Below are 10,501 nucleotides of genomic sequence, written 5' to 3' on the forward strand. Positions count from 1 at the left end.
ACATTTTGCTCTAAACACGCGAGTTCGAATCTCGCCTCCGTCGTTTTAACCGGATTGTTTTAATCACAAATTCAGGCAAAATAATTAAACCCGTTTTAAATCGAGGACGGGGTGGTTAAGGCGATGGACTGCTAATCCATTGGGCTCTGCCCGCGCGAGTTCGAATCTCGCCTCCGTCGTTTTATCCGTTTTGTTTTGAACACAAATGCAGTCAAAATGATTTAACTCGTTTAAATCGAGGAAGAGATGGCCGAGTATTTAAGGCGATGGATTGCTAATACATTGGGCCCTAAACACGCGAGTTCGAATCTCGCCTCCGTCGTTTTAACCGGATTGTTTTAATCACAAATTCAGGCAAAATAATTAAACCAATTTTAAATCGAGGACGGGGTGGTTAAGGCGATGGACAGCTAATCCATCGGGCTCTGCCCGCGCGAGTTCGAATCTCGCCTCCGTCGTTTTAACCGGATTGTTTTAATCACAAATTCAGGCAAAATAATTAAACCAATTTTAAATCGAGGACGGGGTGGTTAAGGCGATGGACAGCTAATCCATCGGGCTCTGCCCGCGCGAGTTCGAATCTCGCCTCCGTCGTTTTATCCGTTTTGTTTTGAACACAAATGCAGTCAAAATGATTTAACTCGTTTAAATCGCGGAAGGGATGGCCGAATGGTTAAGGCGATGGATTGCTAATACATTTTGCTCTAAACACGCGAGTTCGAATCTCGCCTCCGTCGTTTTAACCGGATTGTTTTAATCACAAATTCAGGCAAAATAATTAAACCCGTTTTAAATCGAGGACGGGGTGGTTAAGGCGATGGACAGCTAATCCATTGGGCTCTGCCCGCGCGAGTTCGAATCTCGCCTCCGTCGTTTTATCCGTTTTGTTTTGAACACAAATGCAGTCAAAATGATTTAACTCGTTTAAATCGCGGAAGGGATGGCCGAGTGGTTAAGGCGATGGATTGCTAATACATTAGGCCCGCGCGAGTTCGAATCTCTCCTCCGTCGTTTTATCCGTTTTGTTTTGAACACAAATGCAGTCGAAATGATTTAACTCGTTTAAATCGCGGAAGGGATGGCCGAATGGTTAAGGCGATGGATTGCTAATACATTTTGCTCTAAACACGCGAGTTCGAATCTCGCCTCCGTCGTTTTAACCGGATTGTTTTAATCACAAATTCAGGCAAAATAATTAAACCCGTTTTAAATCGAGGACGGGGTGGTTAAGGCGATGGACTGCTAATCCATTGGGCTCTGCCCGCGCGAGTTCGAATCTCGCCTCCGTCGTTTTATCCGTTTTGTTTTGAACACAAATGCAGTCAAAATGATTTAACTCGTTTAAATCGAGGAAGAGATGGCCGAGTATTTAAGGCGATGGATTGCTAATACATTGGGCCCTAAACACGCGAGTTCGAATCTCGCCTCCGTCGTTTTAACCGGATTGTTTTAATCACAAATTCAGGCAAAATAATTAAACCAATTTTAAATCGAGGACGGGGTGGTTAAGGCGATGGACAGCTAATCCATCGGGCTCTGCCCGCGCGAGTTCGAATCTCGCCTCCGTCGTTTTATCCGTTTTGTTTTGAACACAAATGCAGTCAAAATGATTTAACTCGTTTAATTCGCGGAAGGGATGGCCGAGTGGTTAAGGCGATGGATTGCTAATACATTAGGCCCTAAACACGCGAGTTCAAATCTCGCCACCGTCGTTTTATCCGTTTTGTTTTGAACACAAATGCAGTCAAAATGATTTAACTCGTTTAAATCGCGGAAGGGATGGCCGAATGGTTAAGGCGATGGATTGCTAATACATTTTGCTCTAAACACGCGAGTTCGAATCTCGCCTCCGTCGTTTTAACCGGATTGTTTTAATCACAAATTCAGGCAAAATAATTAAACCCGTTTTAAATCGAGGACGGGGTGGTTAAGGCGATGGACAGCTAATCCATTGGGCTCTGCCCGCGCGAGTTCGAATCTCGCCTCCGTCGTTTTATCCGTTTTGTTTTGAACACAAATGCAGTCAAAATGATTTAACTCGTTTAAATCGCGGAAGGGATGGCCGAGTGGTTAAGGCGATGGATTGCTAATACATTAGGCCCTAAACACGCGAGTTCAAATCTCGCCTCCGTCGTTTTATCCGTTTTGTTTTGAACACAAATGCAGTCAAAATGATTTAACTCGTTTAAATCGCGGAAGGGGTGGCCGAATGGTTAAGGCGATGGATTGCTAATACATTTTGCTCTAAACACGCGAGTTCGAATCTCGCCTCCGTCGTTTTAACCGGATGGTTTTAATCACAAATTCAGGCAAAATAATTAAACCCGTTTTAAATCGAGGACGGGGTGGTTAAGGCGATGGACTGCTAATCCATTGGGCTCTGCCCGCGCGAGTTCGAATCTCGCCTCCGTCGTTTTATCCGTTTTGTTTTGAACACAAATGCAGTCACAATGATTTAACTCGTTTAAATCGCGGAAGGGATGGCCGAGTGGTTAAGGCGATGGATTGCTAATACATTAGGCCCGCGCGAGTTCGAATCTCGCCTCCGTCGTTTTATCCGTTTTGTTTTGAACACAAATGCAGTCAAAATGATTTAACTCGTTTAAATAGCGGAAGGGATGGCCGAGTGGTTAAGGCGATGGATTGCTAGTACATTAGGCCCGCGCGAGTTCGAATCTCGCCTCCGTCTTTTTAATCGTTTTGTTTTGAACACAAATGCAGTCACAATGATTTAACTCGTTTAAATCGCTGAAGGGATGGCCCAGTGGTTAAGGCGATGGATTGCTAATACATTAGGCCCTAAACACGCGAGTTCAAATCTCGCCTCCGTCGTTTTATCCGTTTTGTTTTGAACACAAATGCAGTCAAAATGATTTAACTCGTTTGAATCGCGGAAGGGATGGCCGAATGGTTAAGGCGATGGATTGCTAATACATTTTGCTCTAAACACGCGAGTTCGAATCTCGCCTCCGTCGTTTTAACCGGATTGTTTTAATCACAAATTCAGGCAAAATAATTAAACCCGTTTTAAATCGAGGACGGGGTGGTTAAGGCGATGGACTGCTAATCCATTGGGCTCTGCCCGCGCGAGTTCGAATCTCGCCTCCGTCGATTTATCCGTTTTGTTTTGAACACAAATGCAGTCACAATGATTTAACTCGTTTAAATCGCGGAAGGGATGGCCGAGTGGTTAAGGCGATGGATTGCTAGTACATTAGGCCCGCGCGAGTTCGAATCTCGCCTCCGTCTTTTTAATCGTTTTGTTTTGAACACAAATGCAGTCACAATGATTTAACTCGTTTAAATCGCGGAAGGGATGGCCCAGTGGTTAAGGCGATGGATTGCTAATACATTAGGCCCTAAACACGCGAGTTCAAATCTCGCCTCCGTCGTTTTATCCGTTTTGTTTTGAACACAAATGCAGTCAAAATGATTTAACTCGTTTAAATCGCGGAAGGGATGGCCGAATGGTTAAGGCGATGGATTGCTAATACATTTTGCTCTAAACACGCGAGTTCGAATCTCGCCTCAGTCGTTTTAACCGGATTGTTTTAATCACAAATTCAGGCAAAATAATTAAACCCGTTTTAAATCGAGGACGGGGTGGTTAAGGCGATGGACTGCTAATCCATTGGGCTCTGCCCGCGCGAGTTCGAATCTCGCCTCCGTCGTTTTATCCGTTTTGTTTTGAACACAAATGCAGTCAAAATGATTTAATTAGTTTAAATCGCGGAAGGGATGGCCGAGTATTTAAGGCGATGGATTGCTAATACATTGGGCCCTAAACACGCGAGTTCGAATCTCGCCTCCGTCGTTTTAACCGGATTGTTTTAATCACAAATTCAGGCAAAATAATTAAACCAATTGTAAATCGAGGACGGGGTGGTTAAGGCGATGGACTGCTAATCCATCGGGCTCTGCCCGCGCGAGTTCGAATCTCGCCTCCGTCGTTTTATCCGTTTTGTTTTGAACACAAATGCAGTCAAAATGATTTAACTCGTTTAAATCGCGGAAGGGATGGCCGAGTGGTTAAGGCGATGGATTGCTAATACATTAGGCCCTAAACACGCGAGTTCAAATCTCGCCTCCGTCGTTTCATCCGTTTTGTTTTGAACACAAATGCAGTCAAAATGATTTAACTCGTTTAAATCGCGGAAGGGATGGCCGAATGGTTAAGGCGATGGATTCCTAATACATTTTGCTCTAAACACGCGAGTTCGAATCTCGCCTCCGTCGTTTTAACCGGATTGTTTTAATCACAAATTCAGGCAAAATAATTAAACCCGTTTTAAATCGAGGATGGGGTGGTTAAGGCGATGGACTGCTAATCCATTGGGCTCTGCCCGCGCGAGTTCGAATCTCGCCTCCGTCGTTTTATCCGTTTTGTTTTGAACACAAATGCAGTCAAAATGATTTAACTCGTTTAAATCGCGGAAGGGATGGCCGAGTATTTAAGGCGATGGATTGCTTATACATTGGGCCCTAAACACGCGAGTTCGAATCTCGCCTCCGTCGTTTTAACCGGATTGTTTTAATCACAAATTCAGGCAAAATAATTAAACCCGTTTTAAATCGAGGACGGGGTGGTTAAGGCGATGGACTGCTAATCCATTGGGCTCTGCCCGCGCGAGTTCGAATCTCGCCTCCGTCGTTTTATCCGTTTTGTTTTGAACACAAATGCAGTCAAAATGATTTAACTCGTTTAAATCGCGGAAGGGATGGCCGAGTGGTTAAGGCGATGGATTGCTAATACATTAGGCCCTAAACACTCGAGTTAAAATCTCGCCTCCGTCGTTTTATCCGTTTTGTTTTGAACACAAATGCAGTCAAAATGATTTAACTCGTTTAAATCGCGGAAGGGATGGCCGAATGGTTAAGGCGATGGATTGCTAATACATTTCGCTCTAAACACGCGAGTTCGAATCTCGCCTCCGTCGTTTTAACCGGATTGTTTTAATCACAAATTCAGGCAAAATAATTAAATCCGTTTTAAATCGAGGACGGGGTGGTTAAGGCGATGGACTGCTAATCCATTGGGCTCTGCCCGCGCGAGTTCGAATCTCGCCTCCGTCGTTTTATCCGTTTTGTTTTGAACACAAATGCAGTCAAAATGATTTAACTCGTTTAAATCGCGGAAGGGATGGCCGAGTGGTTAAGAAGATGGATTGCTAATACATTAGGCCCTAAACACGCGAGTTCAAATCTCGCCTCCGTCGTTTTATCCGTTTTGTTTTGAACAAAAATGCAGTCAAAATGATTTAACTCGTTTAAATCGCGGAAGGGATGGCCGAATGGTTAAGGCGATGGATTGCTAATACATTTTGCTCTAAACACGCGAGTTCGAATCTCGCCTCCGTCGTTTTAACCGGATTGTTTTAATCACAAATTCAGGCAAAATAATTAAACCCGTTTTAAATCGAGGACGGGGTGGTTAAGGCGATGGACTGCTAATCCATTGGGCTCTGCCCGCGCGAGTTCGAATCTCGCCTCCGTCGTTTTATCCGTTTTGTTTTGAACACAAATGCAGTCAAAATGATTTAACTCGTTTAAATCGCGGAAGGGATGGCCGAGTGGTTAAGAAGATGGATTGCTAATACATTAGGCCCTAAACACGCGAGTTCAAATCTCGCCTCCGTCGTTTTATCCGTTTTGTTTTGAACAAAAATGCAGTCAAAATGATTTAACTCGTTTAAATCGCGGAAGGGATGGCCGAATGGTTAAGGCGATGGATTGCTAATACATTTTGCTCTAAACACGCGAGTTCGAATCTCGCCTCCGTCGTTTTAACCGGATTGTTTTAATCACAAATTCAGGCAAAATAATTAAACCCGTTTTAAATCGAGGACGGGGTGGTTAAGGCGATGGACTGCTAATCCATTGGGCTCTGCCCGCGCGAGTTCGAATCTCGCCTCCGTCGTTTTATCCGTTTTGTTTTGAACACAAATGCAGTCAAAATGATTTAACTCGTTTAAATCGCGGAAGGGATGGCCGAGTGGTTAAGGCGATGGATTGCTAATACATTAGGCCCTAAACACGCGAGTTAAAATCTCCCCTCCGTCGTTTTATCCGTTTTGTTTTGAACACAAATGCAGTCAAAATGATTTAACTCGTTTAAATCGCGGAAGGGATGGCCGAATGGTTAAGGCGATGGATTGCTAATACATTTCGCTCTAAACACGCGAGTTCGAATCTCGCCTCCGTCGTTTTAACCGGATTGTTTTAATCACAAATTCAGGCAAAATAATTAAACCAATTTTAAATCGAGGACGGGGTGGTTAAGGCGATGGACTGCTAATCCATCGGGCTCTGCCCGCGCGAGTTCGAATCTGACCTCCGTCGTTTTATCCGTTTTGTTTTGAACACAAATGCAGTCAAAATGATTTAACTCGTTTAAATCGCGGAAGGGATGGCCGAGTGGTTAAGAAGATGGATTGCTAATACATTAGGCCCTAAACACGCGAGTTCAAATCTCGCCTCCGTCGTTTTATCCGTTTTGTTTTGAACACAAATGCAGTCAAAATGATTTAACTCGTTTAAATCGCGGAAGGGATGGCCGAGTGGTTAAGGCGATGGATTGCTAATACATTAGGCCCTAAACACGCGAGTTAAAATCTCGCCTCCGTCGTTTTATCCGTTTTGTTTTGAACACAAATGCAGTCAAAATGATTTAACTCGTTTAAATCGCGGAAGGGATGGCCGAATGGTTAAGGCGATGGATTGCTAATACATTTCGCTCTAAACACGCGAGTTCGAATCTCGCCTCCGTCGTTTTAACCGGATTGTTTTAATCACAAATTCAGGCAAAATAATTAAATCCGTTTTAAATCGAGGACGGGGTGGTTAAGGCGATGGACTGCTAATCCATTGGGCTCTGCCCGCGCGAGTTCGAATCTCGCCTCCGTCGTTTTATCCGTTTTGTTTTGAACACAAATGCAGTCAAAATGATTTAACTCGTTTAAATCGCGGAAGGGATGGCCGAATGGTTAAGGCGATGGATTGCTAATACATTTTGCTCTAAACACGCGAGTTCGAATCTCGCCTCCGTCGTTTTAACCGGATTGTTTTAATCACAAATTCAGGCAAAATAATTAAACCCGTTTTAAATCGAGGACGGGGTGGTTAAGGCGATGTACTGCTAATCCATTGGGCTCTGCCCGCGCGAGTTCGAATCTCGCCTCCGTCGTTTTATCCGTTTTGTTTTGAACACAAATGCAGTCAAAATGATTTAACTCGTTTAAATCGCGGAAGGGATGGCCGAGTGGTTAAGGCGATGGATTGCTAATACATTAGGCCCTAAACACGCGAGTTAAAATCTCGCCTCCGTCGTTTTATCCGTTTTGTTTTGAACACAAATGCAGTCAAAATGATTTAACTCGTTTAAATCGCGGAAGGGATGGCCGAATGGTTAAGGCGATGGATTGCTAATACATTTCGCTCTAAACACGCGAGTTCGAATCTCGCCTCCGTCGTTTTAACCGGATTGTTTTAATCACAAATTCAGGCAAAATAATTAAATCCGTTTTAAATCGAGGACGGGGTGGTTAAGGCGATGGACTGCTAATCCATTGGGCTCTGCCCGCGCGAGTTCGAATCTCGCCTCCGTCGTTTTATCCGTTTTGTTTTGAACACAAATGCAGTCAAAATGATTTAACTCGTTTAAATCGCGGAAGGGATGGCCGAGTATTTAAGGCGATGGATTGCTAATACATTGGGCCCTAAACACGCGAGTTCGAATCTCGCCTCCGTCGTTTTAACCGGATTGTTTTAATCACAAATTCAGGCAAAATAATTCAACCAGTTTTAAATCGAGGACGGGGTGGCCGATTGGTTAAGGCGATGGACTGCTAATCCATTGGGCTCTGCCCGCGCGAGTTCGAATCTCGCCTACGTCGTTTTATCCGTTTTGATTTGAACACAAATGCAGTGAAAATGATTTAACTCGTTAAAATCGCGGAAGGGATGGCCGAGTGGTTAAGGCGATGGATTGCTAATACATTATTATTATTGTTGATGAGGAGGGTACGCGCCCTAGCACCGATGCCAAAGGCATATTGTGCATCCTCGTAATCAGGCCTTGAATAGGCCTGTAGCTGCAGCGTAGCGAAGAATTCGCTCCACCGTAAGAGAGGAGACCCTCGAGGGTTCCAGGGTGTGTGAATCAAAATATTCTAATCTAAGCGAGGCGAAGTAGTCGCACTCGCAAAGTGCGTGGGCGGATGTTTCTTCCTTCTCCTGACACGACCTACAGAGAGGGTCGTCGGCAAAACCCATCAGATGGAGGTGCCTATTAAGCCGGCAATGCCCGGTCAAAAGACCGGTGGCCAGCCTAATATCCCATCTGCCGAGAGAAATTAGGTCCCTAGCACGAGACCTGCAGGGACCATCGACAAACAACTTTGTCTGTCTCTGGCCCTCCATGCTGTGCCAGAGCTGATTTTGTATGACAGTCAACCTGTCATGCAGACACCGTTTGACGTGCCTGTAGGGGATGGGGACGGCCGGCTCCGGCCCCAAGAGCTTGGCCTCCGCACCCCTTTTCGCAAATCTATCGGCTTGCTCATTGCCATAATATCCGCTATGCCCTGGCACCCAGTACAGCAGAACCCTGTTGCAGGATGCCAGTCGCGCTAGCAGGTCGAGGCAGCTACGCACCAGTTGAGAAGTAATCTGACACTGGTTCAGAGCGTTCAGGGCAGCCTGACTGTCAGAATAAATTCTCACAGTCCGTCCGGTATACCCTTTGTTAATACAGTAATCTGCGCAATAACAGATCGCGGCAATTTCAGCCTGGAACACACTAGCGAAGGTGCCCAGGCAAGCAGAAAAGCCGACCCTTGTGGTTTGACAGTAATAGCCGGCGCCAGCGCCGGAATCAGTCTTGGAGCCATCGGTGAACCAAATGGTTTCACCCCCAGTGCCAAGAGGCAGCAGGTTAGTCCACTCTGCCCGACTGGGGAAGTGGATGCTGAATGGCTTAGTGAAATCAAAACTGGTAACGGTTTTGTCAGAGCACATCGTAAGCGACGGCTCAAGTGCGGCGTACTCCCGAAAGAGCTTCGTATGGCTGTAATCCCAAAGTCTTGGAACCCAACAGCCACTAATGTTGAGCCTGTAGGCTCCCATGACAGCCTCCTCCTCAATGAAGAGATGAAGAGGAAGCATGTCAAGGAGCACCTCCAGGGAAGCAGTTGGGGTCGATCTCATGGCCCCCGTAACACCAATGCAGGCAAGCCTTTGAAGCTTGCGCAGGGCAGCCTGCACCGTCTTAAGCCGGACCCTTGTCCACCAGACAAGTGCCGCGTAAGATAGTATGGGTCTGATGATCCCAGTATAGAGCCAGTGTACAGCCTTGGGGTTGAGGCCCCAAGTCTGGCCGACAGAGCTCCTGGTCCTCCAGAAGAGCATCTTGGCCTTCTTAATACACCGATCAAGATGCGGCTTCCATGTGAGTCTACAATCAAAAGTCACCCCCAGGTATTTCACCTCGGAGGACTTTGTCAGGACCTGGCCAAAGAAAGAGATATCATTGAACAGATCCTTAGTATTCTTCCTAGTAAAAGGAACAAGGACAGTTTTATCAGGATTAACGGTGAGGTTAACCGCCTGACACCATTGCTCCACGCTAGAGAGAGCAGATCTCATAAGCGCGGTGACAGTATCCGGGAACTTCCCCGTAAAGACTATCGCTACATCGTCCGCATACCCGAAGCAGCAACAGCCCCCAGCACCCCCGAGCCTCCCCAGGAGTTCGTCCACCACCAGGCACCACAACAGGGGGGAGAGCACTCCACCCTGAGGGCAGCCCCTGCTGGTAGTCACCCCTAGAGAGTCCCCAAGGAGGGACGCCGACACCTCGCGGTCGGTAAGCATGGACTTGATCCAGCGGCCAAGAGTGGCGCTGATGCCAAATCTCTCAACAGCTTCAGTAATAACCGAGCTAGAGACCTTATCAAAGGCCCCCTCGATATCGAGGAAGACAGCCAGTGAAATTTCCTGAAACTCGAATGCCCTATCCAGGCAATTCGTAAGGCCGTGAAGGGCCGTCTCAGTGGATTTGCCTTTTTGGTAGGCAAATTGTGAGGAAGAGAGAGGAGTTACCGAAAGTACCTCGTCTCTGATGTACCTGTCCACCAACTTCTCCAGAATTTTGAGGAAGAAGGAGGTCAGGCATATGGGTCTAAATGCTTTCGCCTCGAGATAGGAAGCCTTCCCGGGCTTGGGAATAAAGATGACCCTAGAGCGTTTCCAGTCACGAGGTATGTGACCGAGAGCAATGCAAAGTCTGTAGATCTTGCATAGCGGAGAGGCAATGTGGTCTAAGCCCTCCTGCAAAAGCAGAGGGAAGACCCCATCGGGTCCCGGAGACTTGTAGGGCTCAAAACAGTTGACAGCCCACCGAAGCTTGGGAATCGTGACAACCTGTCTGGCTACAAGCCAGTCTTCCCTCTTAGCCCTGTGCAGGACAGGGTAGAGAGAGTCAAGGTTTGTTGGATTGATAAAA

General features: G+C 46.3%; 1 non-coding gene across 1 annotated transcript; it reads left to right on the plus strand.

Moving 5' to 3' along the window:
- The first annotated feature begins 7,810 nt into the window (after window positions 1–7,810).
- On the plus strand, window positions 7,811–7,892 carry TRNAS-GCU (transfer RNA serine (anticodon GCU)). The gene has a single exon. It is a non-coding gene; the product is annotated as a tRNA-Ser (tRNA).
- Window positions 7,893–10,501: the final 2,609 nt, after the last annotated feature.

The sequence above is a fragment of the Phalangium opilio genome, unplaced genomic scaffold (assembly GCF_054372755.1).
Source record: "Phalangium opilio isolate 3A_F unplaced genomic scaffold, DU_Popi_V2 ptg001662l_1, whole genome shotgun sequence".
Classification (NCBI taxonomy): domain Eukaryota; kingdom Metazoa; phylum Arthropoda; class Arachnida; order Opiliones; family Phalangiidae; genus Phalangium; species Phalangium opilio.